This window comes from Echinops telfairi, unplaced genomic scaffold (assembly GCF_000313985.2).
Source record: "Echinops telfairi isolate 266 unplaced genomic scaffold, ASM31398v2 ScPeMD7_5;HRSCAF=22, whole genome shotgun sequence".
Classification (NCBI taxonomy): domain Eukaryota; kingdom Metazoa; phylum Chordata; class Mammalia; order Afrosoricida; family Tenrecidae; genus Echinops; species Echinops telfairi.
The window spans coordinates 42,937,808-42,947,680 of record NW_022103901.1 but is presented as its reverse complement, the minus strand read 5'-3'; the positions used below and the strand labels follow the sequence as shown (position 1 = coordinate 42,947,680).

Genomic DNA, 9,873 nt, shown 5'->3' with positions numbered 1-9,873 from the left:
TTAGTTCAAGGATCATTTGTTAGCCTTTAGGAGTGTTTTCCAGTACAGTCTGTTGGGGCACCACACCCTGACCCCAAAGTCCACCTTCAGCATTCCCTGGGGACCTCACCACTGCATTCCCTTGCTGTTCTGTTGCACCCCCCTTAGTTTTTTGCCTCAGTGTGGCAGGATCAGATCAGACGCAATTCCCATAGTGTCTCTGGTCTTGTCCCCTGTAGGGCTATGGGTCAGTGAGGGACATCATGTCTCATAGTGGGGCCGGTCATGTAGTCCTCTCTGTGGACTGGCTGCTCTAATCTGGAACATCGTCCTCAAGGCCTGGTGGGCCAGGATGTGCTCTACTCTCTCCTCCTCCCCCTTCATCTGCTCCTGTTTGCTCCGATCAGATATGTCCCTTTCCTGGAGGTGCAGATTCAATGCCGTCCTTTGAAATAAATTCTTCTGGGGGAAGGGGCAGGTGTCCACGTAGTAGTTGGGATTGGGGCCGGCCCCACAGAGGTGGTTCCACGTATTCTTCGCATCTCTTGCAGCTGGTTTGGGTTGCTGTCACCTTGAGCAAATGCCCTGGATACTTGATTTAACTGACTTCAGCTGGATGCAGGGGGACAGCCTACAGGTTGGGTCAGTAGGAAGAACAAAGCCAGGGAGAATGCTGGCCCCAGCTCCTCCAGTGACCCCTGTGCTCACTGTCGAGAGAAGGTGGAGGGCAGGGCATTCTTGGAACACAATCATCCTGCCTACCTCTAAACCCTTCATTGGAATGAACTTAATCCCCCCCCCCCACTGGAGATCTAACAAGTTTAGGAAATGTTAGCCCCAATTTACAGATGAAATGAGATCAAGTCCCAACATCACACAAGTAGGAAGCAGCAGAATTAGAATTGAAACTCAGACCTAAGTAGCTCCCTTGCACTTTCCCCCCACCAAAAAACAAAACCAACCCCAAACAAAGCCTCCCAAAGCAAACCAAGGCTAAGCCACATGAGTGCTATAGCATCTATTTCAACTCATGGAGACACCATGTAAAAAATTTCAGAGGCAGATCGCCAGGCATTTCATCCAAGGCACTTGTGGAAGAGATCCAACTGCTGACCTACTGTGTGCACAATGGCAGGGATTGATGCAGGGACTCCAACGATGCGTTCAAGCATAACAAGACCTAAGAGGATGGTGGAGGACTGGGCAGTGTTTCCTTCTGTTGAGCATGGGGTCGCTATGAGTCAGTGAGGACTCAATGGCCCTTAACCGCAGCAGCAGCAGCAAACTGGGTCCCAAACAGGAACATTTAGAAACTAAAGGCAGACTGCTTAAAACAACTCAGTGCCCAGGCTTGTGAAAGGGGAGAATCCATGCCAGAAAAAGCGCCTTCTCCTTGGGCCATCTACCCACCAAGCTGACCAGAATGGGAAGACCCTGTCTCCTGCCAGGCCTGGATCAGCACTGGCACCTGATGTCCTCTGCTTCCAGGAATCCCCAGCTTTGCCACTCAGCCTCCCCGACTTCCATATCCTGCTCTAGGCAACCTGATCCTCCTCACACCTGCCCAGCCAGAAGCCTAGGGTTCTGGCAGGGAGGCAGAAAGAGGGATAAGAAGACATACATCTGGGTTCCTCCTTTCCGTTTTAAGAGGTAGGCAAGAGCTAACATGCTGCATGCAAGCTGTTCATTTCTTCCACAGGACGTGCCAAGCCCTTACTATGTGCTGCAAAGGGACAGAGCTGGCCCAGAAAGGTCTACTTGAGACTTGTTAGGGCTGTACAGTGACATCATTTGAATCCACTTAGAAGGGCCTGGGAAGAAAGGCCTGGCAGTCTGTTTCTGACAGGGAGTAGTCATTGAATACCCTGTGGCATGCAGCTGTACTTTGACTCAATACAGACTCTCAACTTGTTAGGAATGGGCTTGTACTGCTCTATGGCTGTCTCCAAACTCATGTGATCATATCCCCTTAAAGGTTTTATTTCGTTTTAAATCATTTTAGACACACAAGAAGTTGCAAAAATCGTGCAGAGTTCCCATGTACCTTCATGCAGCTTTCCCAGTAACAGCATCTTACATAACCACAGGCCATTTTCAAAACTAGGAAACCGATCCTGGCACATCAGGATGCAACACATGATCCATCCTACTCAGATTTCACCCATTATTTACATGCATGTGTGTGTGTGCATGTGCGTGAGCACACAGTGTACCACCACCACCAATTACCATCTACTTTGATTCCTGGAGGAGCCATGGTGGTGTAGTGGTTATGAGTTGTCTGCTGACCGCAAGGCCAGTGGTTTGATACCACCAGCTGTTCTTCGGGAGAAAGACGAGGCTTTCTACTCCTGTAGAAAGTCAGGGTCTCAGAAGCCCAGAGGGGCAGTTCTATCCTGTCCATAGGGTGAGTCAGAGTCAACTTGACGGCAGTGAGTTTTCTAGGTCTGATTCATGGTGACCCCTGTGTGTCAGAGTAGAACTGTGTTCCATAAGGTTTTCGGTGGCAGATATTTCAGACACTACAGAGTCTGTGGCTCAAATCCACCATCCACTCTGCAGGAGAGTGTCAAGACTGTCTGTTCCTGTAAAGATTTACAGTCTCCAGCACCCTGTACAGGGTCATTATGAGTCAAAATTGGAGATTTGGACCCACTTAAGCAAAAAACAAATGCACTGTAAGCAAGTCAAGTGGATCCAAATCTCCATCTTTTTAGTTAGGAGAAGAGTATGCTAACTGGTACCATGACTCAAAAAAAAAAAAAAAATGTCCATGCCAACGAGTCTGTTCCGAATCATAGTGATCCTATGGGACCGAGCAGAACTGCACTTTTGGGTTTCCAAAGCTGTAAATCTTTTTTTGTTTTAATTCAAACTCTATAGCACTTTACAAATAAGCCAACAATGTAAGTATTGGGTAGGAAGACACAGCCATAAGAGATCAATGAAGCCATCTTGGAAACGTTGTGCTGAGATATTTCTACAGAGGACCGTGAGCTCCCTGAGCCTAACCAAGGCTGTGCGTTTGTATGGGAGCAGAAAGCCTCATCTTTCTCCCAAGGTGCAGCTGATGAGTTTGAACAACTGACCTTGCAGTTAGCAGCCCAAAGCGTAACTCATTATGCTACCAGGCCTCCTTAGGTGTTGTTGCCTGTAATCTCACTGCCACCAACTTAATTCTGATTCATAGCGCCCTTATGATTCATTTCTTCCTTTTGGCGGTTGAGTGGGGTTGGGTTATCCGGAGTCCCAATGAAGGGCATTTGGGATGTTCACAAGTTATGGCTGTGACAAAAAAGCTGCGAAGAACACCCAGGCAGTGATTTTTGTGTGGTCGTTTCCATTACCATGACTAGGTTATGTGGCAAAGGAATATGTATTTTAACTTTATGAGAAACTTCAAAAACATTTGACTTTTTTTTTCACTTTTCATTGTGAATGGGATAAAGGTTTACAGAGTCAATCCGTTTTCTGTTCAATAATTCTAACGCATTTTGCTTCATCTCATTGATTGCAATCCCTTCGGTGTAACATCACTTCTTCCACTGCCTCCTGTTTCCGTTCCTCCTCCAGTCCTAACCCGTCTGGACTTTCTCTTTGAGGGGAATGATGCCTTTTTGATTGAAAATGGTTCATCATTCTAGGGAGCGCTTTCCTTATAGACCTGTTTACTGTTTGGCTGAAAATTGAACAACAGCTGTGAGGTTACTTCCAGGCACAACCGTTTCCAGGGTGTTTTTGCTACTTAGGGTTTCCACCAGCAGTGTAAGGAAGTTGCAGTTTTCCACATCTTCCCCAACACGCAGGCAGGCACCCACTGCCATCAAATCACCGCTGCCTCCTAGTGACCCCCTCACTGCAGAACTGCAGTTCTGAGGCTGGAAATCTTTCCAGGAGTGGACAACCTCATCTTTCTCTGATGAAGTGGCTGTTGGGTTTAGAACTGCTGACCTTGTGGTTAGCAGCTCAATGTGTAACCAATTATGCCACCAGGGCTCCTTCACCACCACTCTGTAGGTCACTAGTTCTATGTGAGCCGTCCTGACAGATTTGATATGATAGGTCTGATATCTTGTTGTGGTTTTATTTTGCATTGCCCTAAAACTTAACAATGTTAAATATCTTTTCATCTGTTGTTGTTGTTGTTTTTTGCCATCTGTATATCCTCTTCAGTTAATTGGTTTTTAAAATTATTTTATTGGGGCTCGTACAATTCTCATCACAATCCACACATACATCCATTGTGTCAAGCACATATGCACATTTGTTGCCCTCATCATTCTCAAAACTTTTGCCTCCCACTCTAGCCCCTAATATCAGTTGCTCATTTTCCTCCTCCCTCCCCACTCACTCCCCATCCCTCATGAACACTTCATAGTTCATAAATTATTATAGTTTTGTCATGTTACCCTGTCCGATGTTTCCCTCCACCCTCTTCTCTGCTGCAGTTAATTGTTTTCCTTGTGTGTTTATTGCCTGTTTTACAATTGTTCTTTTACTGTTGTGTTTAGAGGGTTCCGTACATATTCTGGATTCAAGTTATTTGTCAGATATGGTTTGCAATCACCTTCTGTGACTTGTTTGAGGACCCCGGGTTGTGGGATAGTGGGCCACATGTTGGCCTATCACAGCAAGATGTTGTTAGGTACCATCAAGTTGGTTCTGACCCATAGCAACTCGACGTACAACGAAAAAAACGTTCCTGGTCCTGTGCCACCGTCACAATTGTTACCATGCCTGAGTCCACTGTTGCAGCCATTGTGTCAATCCATCTTGTTAAGGACCTTCCTCTTCTTCACCGCTCCTCCACTTGACCAAACATGAGGTCCTTCTCCAGAGACTGACCTCTCCTGACAAAATGTCCAAAGTCTGTAAGACGAAGTCTTGACATCTTTGCCTCTAAGGAGCACTCTGTTCCTACTTCTTCCAAGCAGACCATGGTACTTCAGTGTTCTTTGCCAGCACCACGATTCAAATGCATCGGCTCTCTTTTGGTCTTCCCTATTCAGTGTCCGGCTTTCACATGCATATGAGGCAACTGAAAATACCCTGGCTTGGGTCGGGCACACCTTAGTCCTCAAAGTAATATTTTTGCCTTGCCATACTCTAAAGAGGCCTTGTGCAGCAGATTTACCCAATGCAATCCAACATATGATCTCTTGACTGCTGCACCTGTGAGCATTGATGTGAATCCAAGACAAAATCCTTGAACTTTTCAACCTTTTCTCTGTTTATCATGATGCTCCTATTGGTCCATTGGTGAGGATTTTGCTATTCTTTACATGGAGTTGCCATCCACACTAAAGGCTGCAGTACTTGATCTTCATCGGCAAGTGCTTCAAGTCCTCCTCACTTTCAGCAAGCAAGGTTGTGACATCTGCATATCAAAGGTTGTTGCTAAACCTTCCTCCAATCCTGATGCCACATTCTTCTTCATATAATCCAGCTTCTCAGATTGTTTTCTCAGCATGCAGATTGAATAAGTATTGGGAGTGAACACCCCGGATGCACACCTTCCCTGATTTTACACCAGGCAGTATGTCTTGGTTCTCTTTCAACAGCAGCCTCTTGATCCAGGCACAAATTCTGCATGAGCATGTTGAAGTGTTCTGGAACGCCTAGTCTCTCAAGGTTATTCATAATTTGTTATGAATGCCTTGGCATAAACAATAAAACACAATTAAACATGTTTCTGGTATTTTCTGCTTTGAGCCAGGATACATCTGACATTAACTCTTATTCCACATCCTCTTCTGAATACATCCTGAATACGTCAATGTACTACAACTATTATTGGATGCTAAGCAAAATTTTATTTGGGTGTCATATCAATGATATTGCTCTATAGTTTGAACATTCTGTTGGGTCACCTTTCTTTGGAATGGTTACAAATATGGATCTCTTCCAGTCAGTTGGCCCAGTAGCTGTCTTCCAAGTTTCCTGACATAGTTGAATAAGTGCTTCATCAGCCTGCTAGAATATTTCAGTTAGTGTTCCATTTGTGCCTTGGCTAATGATTTCAGTGGAGCTTGAGCTCCTTTCAACACCGTTGGTTCTTGCTCATATACTACGTCTTGCAATTGTGGAACGGTGACAATTCTTTTTGGTACAGCGTCTCTGTCTATTATTTCCATCATCTTTTGATGCTTCCTGTAAAGTGCATTCTTCCTTTTTGGTTTTCTAACTCTAGGTCTTTGTATATTTCATTATAATATTTTATTTTGTCTTCTCCAGCTGCCCTTTGAAAAGTTCTATTCAGCTCTTTGACTTCATCATTTCTTCTATTTGCTTTAGCTCTTCTACTGTTTGACAGCAAGTTTCAATCTCTTCTGACATTCATGTGTATAGTCACCATTTGTGCTGTTGAAAAACAGTATTTGCTATGAGCAAATATTGGTCTTGCAAAATTCTTTTTTTTTTTACAGATTAGTTTATTAACTTCGGTTGAGGGTTGTGCATAAAATGGCCATAATGAAAATTCATATAAAATGAGACTAAATCATTTATTCAAACATCATGTGATAGAATACACTTTCTGAGACAATAGTACAGTGGTAAACATTTCACCTCATTGACATTCCACATAAAACTCAGTTAAATTGTAACATAATCTGGCCAGAATTGAAAAACATTTATGCCTGTAACCACTCAATGGTTTAACAGGAAAGTGAATTCGGATCTAGGTTTTGTTCCTGAGTTAATGAATATGACAATCTAAAAGATGATCAAAATCCCACGTACCTGCAAGTTAAATTTTATTTACCCTGCGTTCATTGGTATATGTCCAACTTAAAGTTATCTTTATACTAAAGATTTCATTAACTATTACCTTCTCTCCACACAAAAAAAATCAGGAACAAAAATTAAGGATAAGAGTTGAATTTCAAACCACGTTTTGCTACTATTATTCTCTCTTTTTAACTGATCACCTATAAGCATGCAAACAACTGTCCTCTGAATGACACTGCTTCCACAGTCTCCTGGGTGGCAACAGGTAAATTAAAAAGGGCATTCAATTTGTAGTTCTCTCCTTCTCCAGAACACTTCTAAGCAGTGTGTGTGTGATGTACCACACGAGGTAGGAAAGACCATCGTTAATAAATTCTCTTCTTAATTGCAGAGACTTTCTGAAAATAAAACGTGACAAAATGTGAAACCATGCCTCTGATGAGCACCATAGGAGTCCCAGCCTATTTCAGGAACCGCTTCCAGGAGTGCTGGAGCCTAAGCAGGGCCTTGATAACAAGTCCACCGGGCCTTCAGACAACGGCACTGAGATCGCCTTCCTCCACTCTCATTTGCCGATTCTTTGGGCCACCCAGTCTTGCTGGCAGAGGGGACAACGGTTGTTCTGTTTCACCCACAGGGACATGCAACAGTTGTGGAAGGAGTGATTACATTCTCCCCAGACCACAACACAGTCCTCTTGTTTGTTTTCAGCTTGACATCTAAGGCAGGCATCCATCACCTGGACCCTGCAGGTGGCACACGTATCGCACTCGACGTCCCAGCTCCACATGGCCACCGTGTTCCACTTCTTGAGGGAGAACATCTTCTCGGCCCCGCCTTGGAGCCTGCGCCCCTGGAGTGAGAGGAGAGGACACCGGGCTCCTCGCTGTCTTCCACGTAGGCCATGGCGGCCGGGAGTGAAGACGTTGGCCTGGGGTGGAGGGCTGTGATGGCGGCTCCGCCCAGTCTTGCAAAATTCTATCATGTGATCTCCAGCTTTGTCTGTCACCAAGTGCATATTTTGCAACTACTGTTCCTTCTTCTTTGTTTCTAACCTTTGCATTCCAATCCCCAATATTTATCCATATACCTTGATTGCATGATCAACTTCAAACCGAAGATGTTGGTAGAATTCACAAAGTTCTCAACAGGGTTAAAAACCAGTTGCCCTTAAGTTACTTCCCTCGTGGTGACTTCCAGGATTTTCAGTGACGAATTTTTGGAAGACGATCACCAAGCCTTTCTTCAGAGGGCCTGCAGGTGGACTTAGAGAATTCATCTATTCAAAGAAAAGTGATGAGTCATTTGTGTTGCTGATCCCAAAAGGTGCATTTTCACATGGAAGAAACATACCAGCTTATGTGATCCAAAGAGGATGATAACAAAATCCAAATATGATGAAAGTATCAGAGCTTAAATTGTGACACTCATTGTAGAAGGCCATGGAAGACAGTGGAAGCCCAAAATTCATCTGCAGAGTGTCTGGTGGGATTGGCCCATGGCAGATCTCCTCTAGTCACAGCTGAGGGACTCGAACAGCTTGATTATAGACAGAGATTATTGTACATGTGATGATGGTGGATTGAACCATGGCATAATATGAGATTTGATCAGTTGACCTCTCTTGTGGTAGTTACATAATCTGTTGTCAATTTGAGACTTCAGAGTGAAGGGGTAGAGTTTGGCCTGTCAATCAGGTCACAGCTTGATGACCCCATTTGGAGGCGCTAAGGAGATAAATAGTTCACTTGAGGTGGGACACACGCTCAATCCCTGCTCTTTTCCCCTTGTTCAATTAGAAAGCCAAATCAGATGTTGTCTTGTTAGTTTTCCAGTCCAATGGCCAAGAGAAAACAAAACTTGCCATAATGTGGTTGTACATAAAGGTGAGATTAGAGCACATGGCCAACAAATGCTGGTTTTGTCTCTGGAGCAAGGGCTTCTATTTGTCATTGCAAAGTGAGTTAATCTAATTAACTGCAACTGAAGCTGCTTGCTTTCAAGTGCAGCCAAAGCAGTCACAAGTACAGAGCAATTACCATGCTTGCCCTCCCCTCTCTCCCTGCAAGGCCCCAACCTGCCATTCTGTTTCGAAGCCCTGCCATGCAAGTGGTATTACACCAGCGCTTCTGTTGGTTTGTTGTTCTGACCTCATCCCCACAGAGGCAAAGCTTCGGGCGTCCTTTAGAAGTTAAATCTGTTGCCGTCAAGTCCTGTCCAGCTCAGAGCTCAGACGTTGTCAGCTGGAGTAGAGAGGCTCCACGAGGTTTTCAAGGCTGTAATCTTCACAGAAAGACTGCTGGGGCTTTCTCTTGCGAGAGTGGCTGGTGCGTGTGCAAGCTGCCCACTTTTAGGTTAGCAGCTGAGTGCTTAAGCAATGTGTCACCAGGGCTCCTTTCTGTAGAAGTTAGATGCACATAGTGTTCAATTATTTTATTGGGGGCTCATATAACGCTTATCACAATCCATCCATCCATCCATCCATCCATTGTGTCAAGCACATTTGTACATTTGTTACCATCCTCATTTTCAAAATATTTTCTTACTACTTGAGCTCTTGACATCAGTTCCTCATTTCCCCTCTCCCTCCCTCATGAACCCTTCATAATTTATAAATTATTTTTATTTTTCTATGTCTTGCACTGTCTGATGTCTCCCTTTCCTCCCTTATCTGTTGACCATCCCCCTCTCAGGGGATTATAGGTAGGTCATTGTAATCAGTTCCCCCTTTCTTCCCCCACCTTCCCCTTATCCTCCTGGTATGGCTACTTTCAATATTGGTCCTGAGGAGTTTATCTGTCCTGTATTCCCTGTGTTTCCAGCTCATATGTGTACCCATGTACATTCTCTGGTCTAGCCAGATGTGTAAGGTAGAATTAGGGTCATGATAGTGGGGGTGAGGAAGCAGTAAAGAACCAGAGGAACACTATATGTTTCATCGGTGCTATACTGCACCCTGACGGGCCTGTCTTTTTCCCCATGACCCTTCTATAAGGGGATGTCCAGTTGCCTACAGATCGGCTTTGGGTCCCCACTCCGCACTCCCCTTCATCCACAATGATATGATTTTTTCTTCTCTGATGCCTGACACCTGATCCCATCGACACCTAATTATCACACAGCTGGTGTGCTTCTTCCATGTGGGCTTTGTTGCTTCTGAGCTAG

General features: G+C 44.7%; 1 pseudogene; it reads right to left on the bottom strand.

The window, feature by feature from the left end:
- Positions 1 to 7,171: 7,171 nt before the first annotated feature.
- On the bottom strand, positions 7,172 to 7,614 carry LOC101653152 (annotated as a pseudogene).
- Between the last annotated feature and the right edge of the window lie 2,259 nt (positions 7,615 to 9,873).